The following is a 24,633-nucleotide window of genomic DNA, read 5'->3' as shown; positions in this document are numbered from 1 at the left end:
CAAGATTACTGGGACACAGCATTTCCAGAGGTGTATTTGTAGGTGGGTGACATAATCAACCTTGCCAAAGGTGGGTATAAGAATTGCATGGAGTGTGAGCAGTCTAAAAGCATTATTCAGTCCTCAGGCAGATGGGACACACACACACACACACACACACACACACACACACACACACACACACACACACACACACACACTTGGCAAGTCTGGGATTAAGACAGCGATCTAACTACTTTATTACACTACAGCATTACGCAGTTACTGAACATGCTACCGAGATTACTGGGACACAGCATTCCCAGAGGTGTATTTGTAGATGGGTGACATCATCAGCCTTGCCAAAGGTGGGTATAAGAATTGTATGGAGTGTGAGCAGTCTAAAAGCATTATTCAGTCCTCAGACAGACAGGGACAAATACACACACACACACACACACACACACACACACACACACACATGCCAGTGGTGGGAACACCTGCCTATCTACAGATCATTAATACAATACTACATAGTTATGAGTAGCGCCACACAGACTACACATTTCAAGGCTGTCATTATGACCTTCTAGGAATGTGGACATCAACAGGGATGCTGGCAGTTAACATGTAACTTGTGTGTTTAAAGCAGGAATCCATCCTGACCTGGAGTATGCCCATCTGAGGAATGGACGACTACTATCACTATAAAGGGTTACAATGGCGATGCCCATACACAGAGGCACATAACCGACACAGTAGCATAGGGATGTTCGGAATGCACTATGTGTCCATCTACACAAGGTTATACTGGGCATGCTCATACACTTAGTAGCACAGGGCTGTCTGGGATGCACTCTGATTCTAAACACGGAAGGCCACAGTGGCCATGCTATTACAGTTAGACATAAAGAACACATTGTAATGGGATCTGGTGCTAGTAGTTGTCATTGTTAGCAGGAACGCTGTTCTACATATATCTGACACTGGTCTTTCACACAACATCTGCTGCTGTCCATCACCTTAGATGTACCATCCTATACCAAGCACAATACCACCACTCACAGTGATGTCTTGCTAGGAGTGGAAACTGCTTGACCAACACAATGAGCCTTGCTAGGAGTGGCAACTGCTTGACCAACACAATGAGCCAATGTCCTGCTTTAAATATGAGGTTATCCAGTGTTTGTCATTCTGGGATGACATGACTGACAGCAGACAGGCCTTTGACACATATCACATGCATCCATGATTCAAGGGAGTGGGGATAATACCCAAGTCGCATCCACCCATATAGTGCCATTCCAAGGCAAATGTCCTAAACACAGGATAACACCCTGACACCTAGAGGACAACTGCACTATATGCTTATGCTAACCAGTGCTAGATGTGTAGCGTCCATAATCACAGCTGCTCACTGTAGATCCAACAATGGGGAGTTCTGACATCTGTGCAGTGAGGAACAACTGGCTGAAGGCTCTGTAGTGCACAATAGCACTACCACCATATAACTCAGAACCAGACATGTGGGCCATAACACAGGTACAGACCACTCCAGGTGGTGGGCTCCCCACATACAAAGAGGCCACTCACATGTACTGACTGGTATCCCCAAGAAAGGCATCACAGATGAGTCAGGTGTAGGACACAGTGTCAAATGTTGCATTCTAGGATGTAACCCTCAGACACCACCATGCCCTCGGATCACCAACACACATCCATACATGTTGTAGGACATATAAGAGTACACCACCATGTGACCCTTGGCCAGTGGACTGTACCAAGCTCTACATCAACTCTAGAGAGTACCCATGTACTGACAAGTTGCATCATGTGTTATGCAATGCAATGATACCACTGTCTGTAACCAGGTCAGCTGTACACATACCAGGGGTTCTTGGTTATTTACAGAATTAGCAGATGACTGTTGCTGTACACCAGTACACACCCTCATGTTTGGATGTGACATACATGTACCTGCTCTGGATATGTACATGCCACACACACACACACACACACACACACACACACACACACACACACACACACACACACACACACACAAAACACACATGTAAATAGCACAGCTTTCATTGTCCTTTGTGCAGACAGGTGGCTACAGCCATTACACACATGCACATGGATTGTAGGTCCATGGCTGCTGAATGCTAACAGTACATAATGTGTGATATCAATGTTGACAGAGGTAACATTCCCTCTGTACTGGTCACCCATTATACCTATCATATCATACAACAGTCCATGTGTCATGTATGTCATAACACATGTCAACCAATTGCAATGCCTACAAACATGCCCAAATGACAGGATTGTAGGACCTACACACATGTACATGTAGTGGTGTGCATTCAGATACCATGCGTGTGCAGTTGCTGATGTATGCAGGTGATGTGTATCTTAGTACATCATGCAGTTGCAATGCAGCCTCAACATTGCCAACTGTATATGGTGATATGCTGAATGTATGGAAAGATGTACCTCAGGTATGGACAGATGTGTAGAAATAACTAAGTGGTGGGGCATCTTTGCAGATGGATGTTTGCTGAGGACAGCTTACAGGTGTGTCACAAGCAGTCCTACAATAACCTGTGTAACCGGTAAGCAATGGTTTTGTTAATTGAAGGACATAACACACAACATAGACAGCGGTCAGGGTGACACCAAAGGTAAATTACTTGACATGTGTAACAGTTAAGACGTCCTGTGTGCATATATCAGCACTGTTGCCAAAGGAAGCATCAGTACAGTTTGTAATGCGTGCAGTACTGCTGTAAGTCTGTCATACATATCATGAGCTAGGCAGGTGTTTGATTCACAGTACTGGCATGTGTGTTTGCGTGTGTCCATATATGTCACGTATGGTGGGGACTACATCTCAATTGTTACTCACTCTCCTGTACACTAGTGTACGCATTTGTACAGACTGCAATGTAGAAAGCAGGACATAGGCAGGGGCATTTATCTCACACATGTGAGGTATCTGTATGTGCGTGACATAGGTGTATTCAATAGTGAAAGCAACAGAGTGTGTATGTGTGTGTGTGTGTGTGTGTGTGTGTGTGTGTGTGTGTGTGTGTGTGTGTGTGTGTGTGTGTGTGTGTGTGTGTGTGTGTGTGTGTATGTATGGCTGTCTGGTCCCTGGAGTGAGGATGTATGTTACCATACTAAACTGATAAGACCCCTCCCCCCATCCAGGAGATGCTATCTAATATCTGTGTTGAAGTCCCCAATCATAGGCCATACTGACTACCTGTACATGTGTATTCTCTGTGGTGTGTCATGTAGGTGTACAGTACTGTAGTGATGATTTGCACATAGGCAGTGGTCCTCACCTCAACAGTAGCAACTGTATGTGAGTGTGTGTTACTGTGTCGGTGAATCTGTGAGTGTGTGGGTGTGTTACTGTGTTACTGAATACATGTGTGTCAATACCTGAGTGTGTGGGTGCAGTTGTGCGTTGGCATCCTGTCATGGGAATGTGTATTACTGCTTCCAAATGAGGCATCACACTTCCCACTGGCCTCTACCCTTGTAATCAGCTAGACCGCTCTCTTACCTCACCACTCCATGTAACTGTACCTGTGATGTCACCCAGTATGGATGTCACGTCTGTAGCCACAGTAGCTTAATACACAGCTATCATGCTCTTGGTTCAGTAGACATGTTTGGAACATGGGACATTCTCACTGTTATGTTGGAGCTACACGGTGCATGCTGGTATATTCATACATACCTGTGAGTAGTCCACATTGACATATGGGACACTAACTGCAAACACTCACATCCACTGGCACGTGCAATTAGACCTGAAGGAGGAAAGCAGAACATCATGACCAACATGCAGTTACTATTGTTACACAAGACACATACTGTTAACAGTATGAAATGCATTGTACACCTGTAGTACATGGTATGTCTGCTGCCTGTCAACAGTACTCAACAATTGTAAACTACACTTATCTTCCTAGTCTGTTCACCCTGTGCATCAGACCATATGAACATGTCCCTGCACCGATGGTGTGGATGTCAGGGATGCGGCACAGGCATCATCATATGCACAGGGTGATAATGTTTGCCAGAGGCCTAGGCTGCACCATTGGATGACATCAAGTGTGTGGGTTAAGGCCTTTGATCTAATTAAATGTGTGTGGATGTTATGCATGTGTGTGTTGTGGTGCCCTGCATATGTTTCCAGTGTGTGCGTGTATGTATGCACACAGTTCTGACATGTATTTGCCTATACAGGGGTATTATTGACAACTGCAGACTGTACAGGTCAGGTTTTACAGTTGACGGTGTCCAGCCATGGACATGTGACCTGTGCCTGCCAGGTGTTGCACGGGCACTACCAGGCTGAGGTGCAGATTGGGTACTGTCTGATGACACTTGTCCACTGGAACCGTGTCCCTGTTGAGACCATCCAGGGCCATGTGCACATGGCCTGCTGTGTCATGGTGTGGACAGCACAGCACCAGCTGCACTGCTGCTGCTACCGCCACTATGGGAGCGGACATGTGAGGTAGCTCATTCACGAAGGCCTGAAACAGGTGATGTAGCAGGCCTACGTCCACTTGCCCAACGCCTCACTCCTACCAGATATTCCAACACAGACAGCACACGCTCGCAGATTGTCATGCCATGGTCAAGGACTCCAACCATGTCACCCAACCATCTATCCAAAGCTTCAGCAATCTGCTGTTGAGCATTTACCATTGCCTGGATGTTATTTAAAGAATGGACATCAGCCCTCTGAAGCCTCTGATCTTCTCTGTTGTGCCATTCAGCATGTGCCTGTGCCTCCAATACAGCCTGAAACATGTGTCTGGTGACACCAGCTGCTACGCTCTGTCTTGCAGGAGCATGTTGGCCAGAGGTCCTCCTATGAGCAGCACTGGCCACGTGCCTGCGTGGGGCACCACCAGTCAGTTGGCTGACACCATGGTGTGCAGGCACACCTTCCATAGCCCCCACACTTTCATGTTCCAAGCTACCACACGCCAACTGTCCTTCCTCTATGGCCGCTGGTGATGGGGTCTGTGTAGGCATGGGATCTGTGTGCGGGGATGAGGGGGATATAGGTGGAATGGCAGCCAATGGCACAGATTCAGCCCCTGACAACCCTGCCTGTGCCTCAGTCATACGTTCATCATCACTGCTAGAGTCTGTGGGGACACTAACATCAGATGGACCACAGGAGGACAACGCACCTATATCACCTGTGAGGGGCAGACAAGAAGTGTACATTATAATCTATACAATAGAGACAGACAGACACACAGACACATACACGCTATGGCACCCAACATGCATGTGATATGGCAGAAGGCATGCAACATGCACGTGATATGGCAGACGGCATGAAGCACAGCCAATAATAGTGGTAGTTATCATACATCCCTGGTTTGCACACAACAGCATGCATGTGTCATAGTAGAAGGCATGCAAATTACACAATCATAGTAGTAGTTAGCAAACATTCCTGTGTTACACCATGTAGACCAGCACATGTTAACAGTACACCTGCCTGATGTGTGGCATATGAACTTGACAATCACATGTAGTATGACGTGATCTGCTGACGTGTGCAATGACATGCATACATGTTTAACACAATGGTGTCCTGTCAAATATACAGTGGGGTAATGGTGTCCCAATGCAGTGTTGTCTGTCTGCCCTACAGATATACTGCACATTTAGCTGATGTGCATGGCCATTGCAGGGAATCATGAGGCGTCTCTATTGCTATACATTGTGAGTTACAGACACAGTTCATAGCCATGACTGTGTTCAGATACAATACATATATACTTTGGAATGTGACCCACGTCACTGAGGTGTATACACACTAAATCATGATGTGGAATGTGTGACACAGGTCACTAAAGGGTATACGGATGACACCCCTGCACATCTGCAACCATATTGCTGCTGCCTGGCAACTATGGCCAGACATGGCAAACACATTGGTACACCATGTCCCACATGACATCTGTGTACCACACACACACACACACACACACACACACACACACACACACACACACACGAGGAGCAAGTATGACATTGATGTCCAACACCAGCAAGGAGAATGTACTGTATATGTAGGCTGATTTGGATACTGTACAGGTGACTGCTGTCATGTCGTGACACACTCAAGATTTTCAACACATCTTATGTGGTGGATTGATGTCACGCCTACACAAGATGTGCACAGGCCTGTAGGATGTCTAGTGTTCCACATCTGCAATATAACTGTTACACAAAGGCCATAGTTGGACCATGTGTAGCCATTGTACGACAGGGTGTACACACAAGTACATCATGTCTCCTGTGTGTGTTGCTTCATGTCTCTGGCCATCGTCCATGGCCATGTGTGTACATGTGCTGGCCAAATTATTGTGACAGGCATCTATTTCACATGTCTGTGTTGTCCCATATGACATACACCCATAGATGTCATATGCTCCACTGACAACAGGGTTATGCAAACAAAGGGTGGTATGTTTGGTATGTGGAAAATGTTTTTCAGGATAGTTAGGCAGTGTTACAGCCAGGCCACTAGATGTCATGGATATGTCAGATAGCACATCACATTGTGTGACATTCATAGCAAGGGGATGATCCACACCGTTGAATCATGTGGGCTGGCCATACTCCAGCTCACTGTGTAGTACTGTTTGTATTCCCCACATGTGTAGTTCTGATCTGTAGTACATGTCCCTACAGTGAACAGCACCTCCACCATTGTATGCACAGCGGTCCACACATCTGGAAATGACAGTTTGTGAGGATTCATGTCGGTGATTCACATTGTTTGCAAGTGTTCCAAAGGGGTAGCCATTGTAATGCATTGCAGGTCTGACCTGTATATTGTGACAGGACCATACATTATGTGTACATGTGGTAAATGGCCACATGGCAGATAGATCTGTGCATTATGACGCCTGATAAATAATAACAGTCTCACCTGCAAAGGGCTGCTGTCGCAGCAAAACGTCAGAAGTACCTAAATAGAAGTAACACAACAGTATGAGCATTATCCATGCCTGTATGATAGCTACAGGGTGCAATGTGCATGTTAACACATTGGACTATACTATGGCATATGCACATGTGTGCATACACAGAGTAGCATACTATAGTATGCGGCATGTGTGTATACATGCCTTGCATATAATGTTACATTACATATTGTACAGTGACACATGCAACTATATGGAATATAGTTGTTATAGGTGCAGTAGGGACTTACCAAGCAACTCCAGGCTCAGTGGTTGAGAGACACCCACCTCCGCAATATCAGCTAAGGCTTGTGGATGTTGTTCTGCAGGTGTCCCCAGGTTGGCTAGTAGTTCCTCGGTGCATGTGTGTGGGGGTTGGGTTGGTGATCCACCACCTGTTGCACCTTGTTCCCTGGCAATTGCATTTGCATGCTGATTCTCTCATCTACTGAGGACTGTACAGTGTCTGCGCATCTGCTGGTATGTGTGGTTGCGGCCACCCACATCATTAACCCACCTGTGAAGTTCTATCCACAGGGCATCCCGCTGCTGTGCATCCTGTGGTACATGGCTGAACAGGATATCATGATTGTCATGTAGGTATGGGATGAGGGCCTCATCCTCCAAGTGGGTATAAGGGGGTAGCCTTGCATGCGGCATACCTGGAAGACATAATGATGGAGACAGGTCACAGTAACTCATGGAGACATACAGAGCTACAGCTGAATATACATGTGTATCACATTTATTACGATTAAATAGTTGTCTTTGCAAATCTACATGACACTGACACCATTGACATGTATGTGTCACACACATGTGACACTCAATGGTGAGTGGATATTATCACCATATATGTGTGTGTGTCACCTGATTACATTGCTCATACTCCATGTGGATGCTGTCTTGATGTGGGCATGTCTGTTTGCCTGTACTGGTGTTCCTACCAATCAGCACATGGCTGGATGTGTCCACTTTAATGCAGTCAACCTTGATGCTGTGTATATGTCACATATAAAGACTTACACTGTCTTAACAGACATGACCTGTGACCCTGCAGACTTGCTCACGGAAGATTTTACATGTATGTGTTCTGCCATATACATCTACACGGCACTGTACTGCAATTCACCATCCTGCCATGTATCACCTGTGTTGCTCATGTGATACACATGGGACACTGGCTAGCCAGATGGCATTTGCAGGGATGGATATCAACTATAGCATGTACAGTCTAAGTCAACTAGTAGGCTATATACCCTGGGCCATGTATGAATCTAGGATGAAAGGTTACCTGTCTGTAGCCAACATGTGAGTCTCTGGGGCCAGGTGGAGCAGTGCCACATAACTGATCCACAGGGTTAATGATACATTTACCATGCGGTCATCACACCATTCCGAGAGGGGGGTGATGTGCAGCTTTGCTGGACAGGAATGCATAGTATGGCAGGAGTATGTAAAGTGTATGGAACAAGGATCTGTCCAGCATGTGGTGATCCTAGTACTTGGAGGTGGATGTCCATGACGTATGTGTTTGAGATCAGGATGTGTATGTGTAGCATGTCCAACATCACTGGGTTGGACATGGATTTATTCAGGGTATGCATCATGCTACATAGTGGAGATGGGAATGGGAAGGCTGGTGTAGGCCATCTGAACATGGCCAATACCCCTTAAAGGAAAAATGTGATCTGATATGGGTCACATGAGTGTTGTGTATGGCTGGACAATGATCTCTATATTCATGGATGGCACCCTGTCATGATTCGGGTTGCCACATACGACTACCTGATAGGTGTGGTGACGTAGCTATCACAGGAAAGACACAGTGTCCATTATGTTGACCGCTGCCTAGGTGGTAGTTCATGGGTACAGGGTTATTAACATAGAGGTGACAATGTAATATGTAGCAGTTAGATTGTGGCCATATGTCACACACCTCACCCACAAAGCCCCTTCTGTATGTTATGCACAACACTCTGAGTCGGCTATTGCTTCTAGGTCACAGTCATTTGCATACTTCAATAGGCAGATGCCTTCTGTTAGTCTGTGTGGTATGGACTACAATGAGGGGGGATACAATTAATTAACCCTGTCTTACTGTAGCTGGCACTGGTGTGATGTGCATGTATTATTCAGACACCTTCTGTAGTGTTGGTTCTGCCAGCAGTCCCACTGCAAAATACTCCTGTGACATAGGAATGTACTTCTAGTATACCGAGTGTAGGTGGAACACAGTATGGGTGATGATGTCCTATGACCTGGCAAGAATATGATATGCAGTGTAAAATCAAACTTACTGTCATTTACATCTATACTGCTGACATCAAATAATTTGATCAAGGTTCATGGCCTTTCAGACCAGACTCAGCAGGGTAGTAGTGCAGTACTTCCCATTATCAGTGGTGTCTCCCCCTTTGTGGGTTGTGATACCTGTTGGTGTGCACCATTCATTGTGTACACAGCCTGACATGAAGCTATGTTTTACATGATGTGTATGTGGAGAGCAACTTGTTTTGCCATATGTGTATGATACAACCTGGGGTCTGGACAGGTCCCATACAGCCTGAGTGCAGCTTGTACCTGCATAGTTGTGGGTACAGGGGCTCTGTGGTGTACATGGATATATGATTGTGTACCTGTTGGGGGTGTGCGTTTATGTTATCCAAGACCCTATCTGGATTGCTTATTCATGCTCAGCACTTGTTCAGAACTTGTAAGCACTACATAAGCTACTAATTACTATAGCACTCAATCTTCCTCATTACCTAGAGGTAAACTGGTTTTGTACATACTTTTCTCACTTGCTTAGAGTGAAATAGCTCTTGTACTCACTTTCTTCACTTATCTAGGGGGATTTAGTTTTATATTCAGGCATGTCCAAGAGTCAGCTGGCAGTGTTCTCTCCTGTCTATCTGATGAATCTGGACATCTTGAGGCAATGTAGACATTGCCTCATGTACACAGATGACCCTCTTAGCCTACCACCCAACACTACAACCTGTGAGAGATGCACTTATCTAGCCAAACTGGAAGTAAAACTCTCTTAAACCAAGCCTGACCCTGACAGTCATGTGAAGAAGGTAAACATTTGCACCACACCACACTCATCACATAGTCTCACTGAATCTACCCCACCATTAACTGAGAAAACTACTCATGTACCAACTCATTAGCTCAACGCTTTCTGGAATTCATAAACACCAATGCCCTGGATCAACTTATCCACACACCCACCAGGGGCAACAATATCCTAGACCTAGGCATTACCAACATGAGTGACCAGTGTTCCACACCTGAAGTCAACTCCTCGTTGCTCCGATCCGACCATAAGCTGAACACCTTTGATATCCACATCCCATCCCCACCCCCCATTAAGGGAACCACAGTATAATATATCTACGACGCCAACTACATGCTTCTTAAGACAGATGTGGTGAACTTCATGACACCCATGCAGATGGACAATACTGTTACAACTGCTGAATCCTACACAAATGCACTCTATAAGCACTTACATGAGTGCATGGATCGTGCTATCCCAAACAGAAACAAGATGCTATACTCCTAATTATGGAAGCCAATATGGTGGTCCGCTGTCATAAATAAACTATGCAACAGAAGGAAGACACTGTTGCAAAAGAGAGTACAATCCCATGCATGGAGGAGCTCCCTGGTCAGCCTCAGTAAGAAGGTGAGCTCCCTTATAAGATCCTCCAAAGCTCGCTACGGAAACAAAACTGCCACTAATTCCAATGACAACCACAAAGCGTTCTATAGCTATGTCAAATATCTCGATGTCAACACCCAGATCTGCTTTGAGTTACAGCACAAAGGCACGAACATTACAGAACCAACTGATATTGCCAACTTCCTGGCAGATAGGTTCAGTGCTACCTTTCCCCCCTCTCACCCCCTAAAGGGCCCATATCTATACAGGAAGAGTGCCGAGTCCCTGTAATCACAACTACACAGGTAAAAGCTGCACACTCTAAAGCCAATATCACAGCATCCATGGGACCGGACAACATCCCAGGCTGCCGTTTTACACAAACTTCAGAACGTACTGGCTCCCTACCTATGCACCATGTTCAATAATAGCCTTACATTGGGCTTTGTGCCCCCTGAATGGTGCACAGCAACAGCTATCCCAATCCAAAAAGGTGGTGTCACAATGGACCATGGGACCTATTGCCCTATAGGCCTGACTAGCCTGGTCTGCAAGGCTATGGAGCACATCATCATGGATCTCAGTCACAGAGACATTGGGTACCTCCAAACCTTTGACCCCCTCCAAGTTTGGCTTTGTTAAAGGCAGACCATGCCTCTTAAACCTGGTGGACCTGTTAGAGACAGTTACCAAGGCATTAGATGAGGGTAAGGAGGTCCACACAGCCTACCTTGATCTCTCAAAGGCTTTCAACACCATTCCCCATTCTGGTATTATCGACATACCCATCCACCTGAACATTAACCCCTACATCATGTGATGGCTTGCAAAGTGGCTCACGGACAGAACCCACACAGTGGGAGTTGCATACCCTAGGTCCGACTGTATACCAGTTACAAGTGGCATCCCCCAGGGCTCAGTCCTAGGACCCCTCATGTTCGGTATATAATTCTCTGACATACAGGTAAGCACAGGAGGGCTTTGGTTGAAAAGGTTTGCAGACAACTGCAAACTAGGGGTCATAATTGTTTTCCCAGCTGACACAGACACCCTCCGGAAGGGTTGCACTGAGATGGATACCTGGTGTCTATATCATGACCTCAAGCTGAATGCCAAAAAGTTCCTAGTCATCCCCTTTGGATATAACTAATTACCCATGGACTACCAGATAGGTGCTAGTCCCCTACATACAGAAAAAGTAATAAGGGATCTGGGAACCCCAGTAGATAGCAATCTCTCCTTCAATATCCATAATGACAATGTGGTTAGAATATCCTTCTACATGGCCCCCTAATCTCTAATGGGTTTTCATCCAGAACAAAGGAGGCCATTGTGCCTCTCTACTCATGACTTATTAGACCCATTAAAGGATACAACAACCCATTTGGGATGTACCTTACAAGACTACTGCAACAGCTTGGAAGACCACAACAGTACCACACCAAGAGGATTACTGACCTCAAACAGATGACCTATGCAGCCCAACCTAAGAAACTCCAGCTGTACTTGGTTGCATACCGCATACTCACAGGTGATCTCTGCTTGACATACGAGGCCCATGTCCAACCCAGTATTGCTGGATATGCTCCACCTAAACAGAAGGCCCTGAGAGCCACATGCTCTAGGGATATACATCTAACCACGATGACTACGACGTGCTGGACGGATAGATTCCTGACCCGGAGACTCCCCATGCTTTGGAACATGATTCCAATGTACATCAGGCAGGGACCCTCACTAGCACTCTTCATTGGAAACGTTGATAGGTGGATGGGAGACAGACATGTAACCCGGGGATCACTGCAGTGGCTCTTCTGGACAGAGGCACAGGGAACTAATGGCTCTGCCATTCAGAGGCACAGGAAACTAACCTAAGGGGGTAGCAAAAGCCAACACACTCTAGCTAGGCTTATAAATACTCTTGGGCAGACAGCCTAGTACCTACCTTTGCACTTATTACATGTGTTATGTGCATGGATAGTTAACTAGCTTATCCATTTTACTTTGCTATCATGCTGATAAACTGCTGGGTGACTACAAGTTATATGTATCCTGTTATTGTGTATTGTAAATGCCAATAGACATAACTAATATTTGCCTAACATAACAGTAATGCTATGTAACTTGTAATACATATCTGCCTACAATACTGTACATTACACAGTTATTGGCACAATATCCCACAATGCAAATCATAATTGCACAGTGGACCAACCTTCGACATGTTATTCTCAGTAATACACCCATACATATGCCTACTGTTACAATATATCAACATATACTATCCCCTGTTATAGCACATATTTGTTGGACCAGCCCTGACACTGACAGCGGCTGGTGAGGAATATTTGGGTTCAAAGCCATTATATAGCATCCCTTATGTATGCGGTGTTTGCCTTGTGACCTACAGCAGTACACACATAAATACTACAAGTGTTACTATGCTCAACAATACATCACAACAAGATAACTGTTTCCACTATATGGATTGCGTGCACTTTAAATATTACAGAACAGGTACTACATACACAGACATACTGAGTGTTCTACATATCTTATTAGTAACCCGAGGTGTTGTTGACTGTTAATTCAATCCTTCTCAGTTTGTGTTTCAATCTTCTTTGTAATGTTCTGTTGGTATATACAGATGGTTTGAATGTGTGATAAGCCATCCTTTTATAGTTAAATATCAGTAACATGTGCTATCCTGACCACCAACTGGTGTTACAAAGTAGTTAATTAGATGCACATCAGCTGTGCAGCTACTCCATTAGCCAATACCATGGCAACAGTGGTGTATAATTGAGTAGTCCACTTGGGCGTTGTCCATTTGCCTTACTTTCGAGGAAGACGGCCTGGATGTGTTGTTTGTGATGTATTTCAACAGCTATATGGAGACAGAGATTTATTAGCTTCATGACTCCCGTGGATTGTGTGCAATGGCTAGAAGATGTTCTACATGTGAGTACAGCTGTTATATTTCAGAACATTGCTACATATGCAGGGTTTGTTTTTACCTGATACTTCTGCAGATATTTCAGTCCAGCAAGGATGTTTGGGCAGCCCAAGGCTGTATGGCTATGCATGAACTGTTAGGTGGTTTACAGTGTGCTCACCAGACATCCTTGATTTGGTGTACATGTGTATTATACTGTGCTGTTAATCAGTAAATGGTAACACCTCCCAGTGTACATACATCTCTCTGAAACGGGATTAGTGCAAACAAACCCTGTAACATCAGCAGCTGTTCCATTGTATAACAGCAACTATTTCACATAGGGCCTTGTTAGTGTGTCTCTGACAAGGTATGTTAAGGCTTCTGCAGATGTGCAGTGAGTAAATGATTTGTGATGTTATTACAGTTTGTATTGTAATTTGTTTGGGTGTGGGGGTGATGGTGGGTGTACATAGCAGATGCAGGTGCTTTTATACATAATCGATATATGCGTGAGGGTTCCTTCCCTATTTGAACACCTATCCTTTAGTGGACTAATACTATGGTAATTGCAGGCTGATTCATTAAGGCACCGTTAATTGGTTCCTGTATAGCATGCAGGTGATGTTAGTCCCGAATCCTTTCGGCAATATATCGGAATGTAATAAAGTGTTGCTACATGAAAGCTGTGTATTTCTGTCATAGGTATTTGCAGTCATTGGAGTTGTGTTGGTGACTGACCCTCTTTGGCTAGGGTTGCCACCTTTTCAAATGGCCATAATGGGACATTTTCAGGACACACATCAGATTTTACAGGCCGACATAAACCCATGGTCAATACAAGGGATAGAACTTTCCTTTTTTGCCTAAATATAAGCTTATTCTTGTAGCAGTTTAGTTGCTTATCCTGTTTCTTGTAACATGTAGGTATTTTAGATACAGAAAGAACTATTGTATGCAATTATTACATTACATTACATATGGGACATAATTATGTCCTACAATCTCAGGACATTTGCCACGTTTAATATATTTGGTCAGGACACAACCGCCCAAAGAGGGACTATCCTTCGCAAAGTTGGACAGGTGGTAACCCTATCAGTGGCACATGTCCATAGCACATATTTGTAATAGTGTATAGGCATATACTCTCCATATCCTTTGTTCATAAAGTTTGGTCATGGCGGAATGTGTGATTGCTATGATCCATGTTATACTCATATATGAGCACTTCAACCGCTGTATACAGGATTCCTATGGAATCCCGATACCACACAATTCTTCGCCCACAGTACCGGTCCAGACTCCCATACCCCACATTACCAATAGAGACAGTAACTCGAGAAAGTAACACAAACATGGAACACACACACGCACACACAGACACACTGCTACCCACCACATCCAAACAAACCATCCTACACTATGTATGAGCAGGTGGGCACACCCCCTACACCCCCATGTGGGTGTCTGTGCCCCCACACCCCTCTACTTTAATATTCTACCTCCTAGATTGCACAAACAGACACACAAAGCAAACCCACACCCACACATTACAGTCCCCCAGGAACACACACCACACTCAGAACACACACTTGCACACACACTACAGCCCTCAGAAACACACTTACACACAGTAACCTACCTGAACCGCAACACCAGAAGCACTGACTAAATGTCCCTTAACATTGGGATTTTAAACCTCATGCTTCTGGTGTTTCGAAGTTATGGGAAAGTATAGTGGAAGCTAGGTTAAGAAGGGAGGTGATGATTAGTGATCAGCAGTATGGTTTCATGCCAGGAAAGAGCACTACAAATGCGATGTTTGCTCTGAGAGTGTTGATGGAGGAGTATGGAGAAGGTCAGAAGGAGTTGCATTGTGTCTTTGTGGATTTAGAGAAAGCATATGACAGGGTACCTAGAGAGGAGTTGTGGTATTGTATGAGGAAGTCGGGAGTGTCAGAGAAGTATGTAATAGTGGTACATGATATGTACAAGGGTAGTGTGAGAGCAGTGAGGTCTGCAGTGGGAGTGACAGATGCGTTTAAGGTGGAGGTGTGATTACATCAAGGATCAGCTCTGAGCCCTTTCTTATTTGCAATGGTGATGGACAGGTTGACAGACTAGATCAGACAGGAGTCCCCGTGGACTATGATGTTTGCAGATGACATTGTGATCTGTAGTGAGAGTAGGGAACAGGTGGAGGAGACCCTGGAGAGGTGGAGGTATGCTCTAGAGAGAAGAGGAATGAAGGTCAGCAGGACTAAGACAGAATATATGTGTGTGAATGAGAGGGAGGATAGAGGAATGGTGAGGATGCAGGGAGTAGAGGTGGTGAAGGTGAATGAGTTTAAGTACTTGGGATCAACAGTTCAGAGTAATGGTGAGTGTGGAAGAGAGGTGAAGGAGAGAGTACAGGCAGGATGGAGTGGGTGGAGAAGAGTGTCAGGAGTGATTTGTGACAGAGTACCAGTAAGAGTGAAAGGGAAGGTCTACAAGAGGGTAGTGAGACCAGCTATGTTATATGGGTTGGAGACAGTGGCATTGACAAAAAGGCAGGAGTCAGAGCTTGACGTGGCAGAGTTGAAGATGTTAAGATTTGCACTGGTTGTGACGAGGATGGACAGGATTAGGAATAAGTATATTAGAGGGTCAGCCCAGGTTGGAAGGTTTGGAGACAAAGCCAGAGAGGCAAGATTACATTGGTTTGGACATGTGCTGAGGAGGGATGCAGAGTATATTGGGAAAAAGATGCTAAGGATGAAGCTGCCAAGTACAGGAAAAGAGGAAGGCCTAAGATAAGGTTTATGGATGTGGTGAGAGAGGACATGCAGGTGGTTGGTGTGACAGAGCAAGATGGAGAGGACAGGGAGAAATGGAAACAGTTGATCTGCTTTGGCAACCCCTAACAGGAGCAGCCGAAAGAAGAAGAAGACTTCTGGTGTTTCGGTACTGTGGTCTTTCGGACTTTAAGCCTCGTGATTATGCACGTCAGTATATCAAGCAGTCAGTATGTGGTAGGTATCCCATTTATAATGGTTATGTAGATGTTGTTAACCTATATATCTACATATATATATATGTATATCCCCATATATCAACATATATCTCTCCCTCTCTCTCTCTATATATATATATATATATATATATATATATATATATATATATATATATATATATATATATATATATATATATATATATATATATATATATAGTGTACACCTTTCATTGGGTAAATGCCGGTTTGTCCTGTTGCCACACATACCTAACTTTTGTGTTTTAACCTGTCAGTATACACAACTGCCTTTGGTACATCTCAAGTAGCTTAGTGGTATGTTATTGTGAAGATTGTGTACATGGTTGCGTGTTCTAATCCTGGCAGTGGTAATTTTACCTCTCACAGCAGGCCCTGGTAGTGCAAGGGTGATTAACGCACATTTCAGCGGTTGTGTGTTCCAAATGTTTATTATTCTGTGGAATACTACCTATATATGCAAGGTGTGGTTAAGGTATACTATATAACATGTAAATCATCTGAGAAGATTCCTGTCACAGATACTCCCAATTATTTGGAACTACATCCCTGATTACATTATACAAAACCCCTCACTAACACTCCAGGGAATCCTTGCAGAGTGGGTGGGGAACAGTGGATACACCCCAGGGATTCCGCAATTGGCTCTGCTCCACAGTGGGACAGTTAGTTAATCAATGGGGTGGTGACAGCAGACACTTTTTGGCTATGCTTATGAGTGCCCTTGGCAGTTAGGCATGTACCTGCCTATGTATCTATGAACCTATACATACAGTATGGACACATGCTGATAGCTTAATTTACTGTTCAGGTATTGACTTACCTTGTGCCAATGGCAGTTGTGTGTACAATAGTTGAGGGCTACCTATGTAGGATGCACACAGTAGATCACCTATACATGACAATTTACAGGTGGTCATGTGTATGTGCCATCCATGTTTGCTGTGCTTGCAGGTGGAGAAGGGTGTCAGTCCATAACTGTCTACACTGTCAGTGTGTGTGCTATACGTTCCCTCTTTGCCAAGGTATGGGCATACTGGGCACGCCTCAGTCTGCCTACTGGGGTTGGCACAGGGTGTTCATGGTCTGAGTCCCTCTGTGCCTGTGGGGACCTTGGCAAAGGTGGTGGGCTGTGATGGCCTTCACCATTCTGTCCCTGCTGCAGCTGTTTCCACAGGATCTTATTGTGTAGCATGGCACATACTATGAAGATGTGGGCACACGTGCCTGGAGAGTACTACAAGGCTCCACCAGATATGTCCAAGCAACAGAGCCATGATTTCAGCATCCCAAACACTTTCTCTATGATGATTCTGGTTTCTGCATGTGCCTCATTATGGCATTCTTGTGTGGCTGTGTGTGCATTTCTGATGGGAGTCATCATCCACGGTTCCTGTGCATAGCCAGCATCCCCCACCAGGTGGCCATATGGGATGTCCCCCCTGGCAAATACCTGATACAGCTGTGAGGCATGCCAGATGTGGGAGTCATAATAGCTTCCAGGGCTGCCAGCACACATATCCATGATAATGCCCTGGGCATTGCACATAATCTGGCAGTTGATGGAGGGGTATCCCTTGTGGTTTATGTAGTGCCTACCCTGCTCACCAGGTGGTGTCTTGATGTGCATGTGTGTGCAGTCTATTGCACCCAGTACTTCCGGGTAGTCTGCCACACGGTGGAAGAGACACATATTGCTGGCCAACTCCTCCTGCATTTGGGGGAAGTATATGTGCTCATTGGCATGTGGTAACATGACATCCAGGAACTGGTGGAGTACCCTGGATGCTAATTCCTGTGAGATCCCCATGATATCCCCAGTTGGCCTTTGAAAGGTACCTGTGGCTAGTATTCTCAAGCTTACACATACCTTCGTGTCCACTGGGATGGGTTCCCCTCTGTTACTTCTTGCTCTGAGGCATGGCCGGCACAGCTCAACAAGTTGCTGTATGGTGTCCCTGTCCACCCTGTAATGCTCTACTATCTCCAGATCATGTAGCCCCTGGTAGGTTACCCTGGGTCTGAACACTCTTCTCCTCCTCCGGTGCCTGAGATTGTTGTCAGCATCATCCTCCACACCATCGTCAGTCTCCAACACATGCTGGTGAATCAAAGCTATGGCAGTCCCTAACATGTACATATTAAAAGTTCCCCGTCTGTATACATCAGTGGTGCAGAGTGTCTGGGAATACACAAGGGTGTGTGGGGCTTTCACACCTTATACTATTATGCAATGGATGATGCTGGGCCAATTGAGTATGTATGTGCAATTCCAGCTGCAAGGTATCTCAATTATGGGTTTTACAGCAGGTACTGTTATTGTGGGGCCTTTGGTTTTGACTTACTCTTGGCTGCCGTAATTCATCTATTGCCCTTTACTTCACTTTTCAACCCAATTCCCCTCCCATTGTCAGGCATGCATTCAGCTGCCTGCTTTCTTGTTTTGTACTTTCACAACCCAGGATTGTGTTGCGAAATGTGTTATGTAGCTGATCTACTGCAAGTTTGCTTTGTTCTGCTGTGACATTTCTCTTTTCTTTGCAGTACGGCACCTCCCCTTTCCTGTTCTGCAGGTAGCTGCTAGCAGCCTTGTCAGCTGTTGTCAATGGCCTACTGTGAGTTCCTAGGTGTTATTTACTCATTTGTACTCCAATTACCATGCTGCAGCATTTCCTTATTGTCTTCCCGTATCCTTCCTGTTTCAGCTATGGTGCACACCGCGCACAGCCATTTACCGGGTTTTGAACGCGTTTTCATCCATGTTCACATGCACTTTCGGTTACCTTGTCTGCTCTCAGATAAGCAAAGCTATGGCTCCTTCCACACCCCTATCCTGTGGCTTTGTTTAGCAACAGGCAACCCAGATTAGCAATGCTCCAATGTGCTTACAGCTACGGTGGCTCACCCCTCTCTTGATGTCATGTTTACCTCCAGGCCACACCTCGATGTTGTACCACTACGCTGTGTGGTACAGCCTTACGCTGGTGGGGAGTTTGCGATTCAGTGTTACTTGACTCATTTGCATGGCATTGACTACTAATTCCTAGTTACTGCGCGGAACACTGTCACAGACCCTTAGCAACCCTTGCGCCATGGTTGTGGTGTAGCATGTGTGCCATTAACTATTATGGGGAACTCATGAATTGTGTTACATTGCAGTTTTATGACATATAAATATGTTATCATTGTGATCCCTTTTGTGCATCGATGCACTGTGGTTTTACTTTGCGTTAGTGTGGCTATGACATTAAATGTTATTGTTTATGTGTTGTGCATGTTTTTTTTATGCCATCGGCTATATATTTAGCCATTGGCATATATTAACATTATAATACGTAAGTTTGTTTCTGCTTTCATGGCTCCGATTTTATGTTTGGAAAAATGTAAATCTTTTTTTGGTTTACATTTCTTCATGCTTACGCTACACTTGCACCACGTTATGAATCGCTATATACCTTCATTTGCATGCTACACTGCTGCGCATGGGGTAATTAGCATACATGCGGTGGGAGCTGCGCAGCTCTGGCATATGCTGGTAGTTCATGTGGAAACAGCTCGTACCAGAATTGCTCTGTGGCCATATTTGGCATTAGATCGCCGATGCTACTCCGGCGCCTGGCGCAAGCTTCATGAATCCCGGGGAATGTTTTAGCTAATATTCAAAAGCCTAGAGGGGAGAGGAGCAGACCACCACTGGCAGAGCAGCGTGGTCTGTTGACCATCTCCTTCCATGCTGACAAATATTGTAACCCCTTAGAATGACACCAGACACTAAGCCAATTATTAAAGTCAATCATCTTTTGTTCATATTGTGACATCATCCTTGGAGAAGGTAAAATGCTGCTCAATGCTAGGCTCATACCAGCCTGAAACACATATTCCAAGAGATCTATGATGTCTCACTTCATATAGTCTAGGGAGGTATGTTTCAAGTCACATGGACTATGACTGCGTCATACTAGTACTTGTGGTCCAATGACCTGAGTGCGTGCATAATGTGGTGGATCCTAGCCCCTGATAAGCAGCTGATTGTGAATTTCTCCTCACTCAGCCTGGTGAGATGGACATCAGTGTGTCTCACGACTGAGTCTCCACTGACCAGAATTTTGGATTGTGGGGTGGCTTGCCTTATGGGCTTAGAGGTAGAGGTTCCATAAGATGTGGCTCTATGTGTTGATGTTGGTGTTGTTTTGAAAGAGTGTATTTGGGGCTGCTGAAGGTATTTGATATGTGTACTTCATCTAGGAGGTCTTTGTGGTTCAGGAAGGTTCCATTTAAGTGCCTCAGTGTATGTGAGTCTATATGTCTGCTTTGAATTGTGTGTGATGGGTGCAGCGTGTGTACTACTGACAACCTTATTGACATTAGGAGTTCTTTTATGTGAGACCTTTGCCTCCAGTGACATTGTGTAAATACATCTCTCACATACCATATCAGTTTGTTTGAGAATTAACTGGTTGTCAGTAAACATGAGGCAATTTCTACATTACCTCAGGATGCCCATATCCACCAAGCTGGTAATGGAGACAGTGTGAAAGTTCATATCCATGGCAACAGACTCTTTTTTATTGATTAGATAGTAAGAGTGAGAATATAATGCAATACCAGGAGTATTTGGTTTGCAACTCTGGGGACATTGCATGTCACTGCAAACTAGTTATTCTGTGTGTAACCAGATATTGGAGAAATTTCAATTGTTTCCTTTCAGGAAAAATGTCACTCAAGTTGTCTGAGTCTGTACAGGGCAAGGCCAAACATTTGAGGGAAAACTAATACTTAGACCCTGAAAATTTAAGGATGAAGTATTTAGGCAGATATTCTGAAGTTAGAAACAAATCAAGCAGTACTCACTGAAAACAAAGTGTTAGCTTGATATGCATGATGAAAAGAAGAGAGTCACATGAATGGCTACTGCTTGGCTACTGCTAGTGCTGGTCTTACCACAGCTTCACTCTGCTGCGATACAATGCTTCATTGCTTCTTCTCTCACCAGAAGCAAAACATTAGCATGAATTCCAAGATAAGAAGCAGGCCACTGCCTGTCTGGTGATCCACAATATTGTCTCAGATAATGCAAGGGTCTGGAGGCTAGTTATAACCTTTTCCTGGTAGATGCCTTTAATAGCAACCAGACTAACCAGGAACCAGACGCACACTGTCCAACCAGAATCAGTCAGGAATAAATTCACTCCATTCCTTCTCTCACTAGGAGCAGAATATAACCACAAATTCCAAGCTGTCACTTACGAAACATATATTAGGCTTTCTGGTGATCAGCAGTCTCCAGAAAATAATATCCCTGTGCTCCTTCTCTCACCAGGAGAAAACAGAAGCACTAATCCCAAGATGACTAATGAGAGGCAGAATGTGGGCTCTTCAATAACTGGTGGTCTTGCAATAGATGTTTAAAAGTAAGATGAAAAATAGGTTAATATCATAAACACTGCAGTATGCACTAAGCAGTTAGATATGAAAAAGGGGGTAATTAAAGTTTCAGCTGTCTAATGGGAGATACACTAATTTTAAAAGAGCAAGATAGATTTAAAGTGGGTGGGCACTTTTGTTTTCTGGTTCTAAGGAATACAGTGGGATGACCAATGAATTTAAATAGTTGAAGGGGAGTGATTTCACAAAATGATAATTTTGTGCTTACTCACAACAGCCAGTGAAAGGGGACAGGGAAGGAGATATGTGGTCAAGTTAACATAATGGGCAGGCGACTAGAAAAACAGTTGTGTTTAAGAACACAACAGCAACAGGGTGGGAAGGCGGAAAAAAATCTGTGTGACTCACAAGAGACACAGCTGTGGTTTCCTTACAAATTTTAATATGTAATTCAAAGCATAATGCAAGTAAAACACAGTGTAAAGAAAACGATTCATAGTATATGTAGAATATCTATGTTTGAGACAGGATTAAAAGCTATCCTACAGCTATAATCTCCATTCCACAAATAAACAGTTTTTAAAAGTATACAAACCTAACAAAAGAGCTGGACACAGCCTCTACTCATATGCCATTTCTAAACTATGGAATGCTCTACCTCCAACTGCCAGTGCCTTAGATTCCTTTAAGATTTACAAACTTACACTAAAAATCACTTTCTGAACACTCACACCTGCCCTTACTCTTTAACTAAAGACGACCATACTTAATCTATCTCCATTGACTTCCTCTTTTCTTCATCTTTGTCTTTCTCCCTATCCTATCACCTGAGGATTTGTTTTTATTATTTTATTTATCTCTAATTCCTCAGTCCAACTGTCCTGAACTGCTTTCAATACATCTTCTTTTCTTATCTACTATACCTGCTACTTCTTGACAAATCTATCACTATAATATTGTCCATGCCTCATAGAGTAGCATATTAACCTCCCTACCAAATCTACCACTATAATATTCTCAAACAATATCTATCCACATTTACCCCCTTACCATCACTTCATCTCTTCTGACAATCACTTATTTATACAATTATCTCTATACAATCATTTTCTCTTCCCTGTGCCTTTCTACCTTTACTTAACTTTTATTTTTTAGGCACACAAAGCAAAACTACTATAGTGTATGTCTTACGTATAACTTAATCTGCTCTGCCAATAATGCTCAACTCTAAACTAGAATCTTAGACTGAACTGTTTAAAAATCTGTTTTGAATGTTACCTATCTGTATGATAAATGAAATATATGGATGCTTAGGTATAAATGGAAAAGCTGTACTTGTATGTAATGCTTTTTCATAACTGTAAAGTCTTTTATGTCTGTATTTGCTTTTTATTGTTTTTCTCGTCAGGCCTTCGCTGAAAATGGGTCCATGACCCAGTCAGACTTTCCCAGTCACCAAATGTCAATCAATCAATAAATAACTAAATATTTGTTACTTTTGTGGACTATCACTATGATGTTTACCTCAGAAACCTTACTTTGTTCTGTCAGGAATTTACTGATTCTTGTAGGATCTGCTAACCCCCCCCCTTCAGTTCCATTTCTGGGCTTAGCTTTGGGTCAAGTACTGATCTCCTTGTTTTTTCCTTCTCTTGCCTTCAAGAAGAAGAAGAAGAAGAAGAAGAAGAAGAAGAAGAAGAAGAAGAAAGTATCTTGTGGAGTCTTTGGGTGTCAGGTCAGCTCCCTCACTGTCTTAGCCACCAATGGGTGATTCTGCTCTGACCCAACCTGGTTTCTTGGGCCACTCATTTATGTCTTTTGGCCCCAATGATATAGCTCCTCAGAAAGCCACTAAGGATTGATAGACGTGTCCTCTGTAACTTGCAGTTGTAGGGTTATCCTCTCCGGGTAAGGGTTGGTTTCAAGGGAAGGATCTGGTGATGGTTTACTACACAGCTAAGCAAGGGTGCCTGATTCCTGGGCTAAAGCCCCTGATGTGTGGTAGTCCTTTACAGGGGGTCTCCCAGTAAAAGAGAACAAAATGATGAACATTTCTCTTGTTCTATTCCTTAACCATGGAAGGGAAGACTTGCTAAGTTTGCCAAGGGATTACTTTCTACCTTTATTGTTTTATATCCTGTTTCTTCACTGACAACTATCAGAAGAAGAAAAATAATTCCTGAGTTTCAGACACTGATTCCCAATCAGTAGAGGATGGACTGCACTGGTATTGCTTTTCAGTGAATTCTCTTTAAGCTGAAGATTCTGATTCTGAGGAAGGTGTTTCTCCAGATTTCCCTCTTTTTTATGAAACTATAGCTAAAATTATAAATTTATTTCAGTGGAACAGAATGAAATCCATATTTTCTAGCAGAAATATTTTTATTTGTTGCAGCTTGAGTTTCCTCAGCCTGCAGCCTTCCCTCTTGTTTATCAACTGTAGAGGATGTTTTCTTAACAGCATTGGGTTTGATGGAACTCGCTTCAATTAATGTTAACTTGGCTTGTAATGGTTTTATGCCAGATGCAAAATATATTCAATTAGATTTGCATTTATTAGAAAAATACTACATTAAAAAGATTTCTCACTGAAATCATTCTATAG

This window comes from Protopterus annectens, chromosome 1.part2 (genome assembly GCF_019279795.1).
Source record: "Protopterus annectens isolate FY-2018-M chromosome 1.part2, PAN1.0, whole genome shotgun sequence".
In the NCBI taxonomy this organism is placed as follows: Eukaryota; Metazoa; Chordata; order Ceratodontiformes; family Protopteridae; genus Protopterus; species Protopterus annectens.
Note: the sequence above shows the minus strand (reverse complement) of the source record.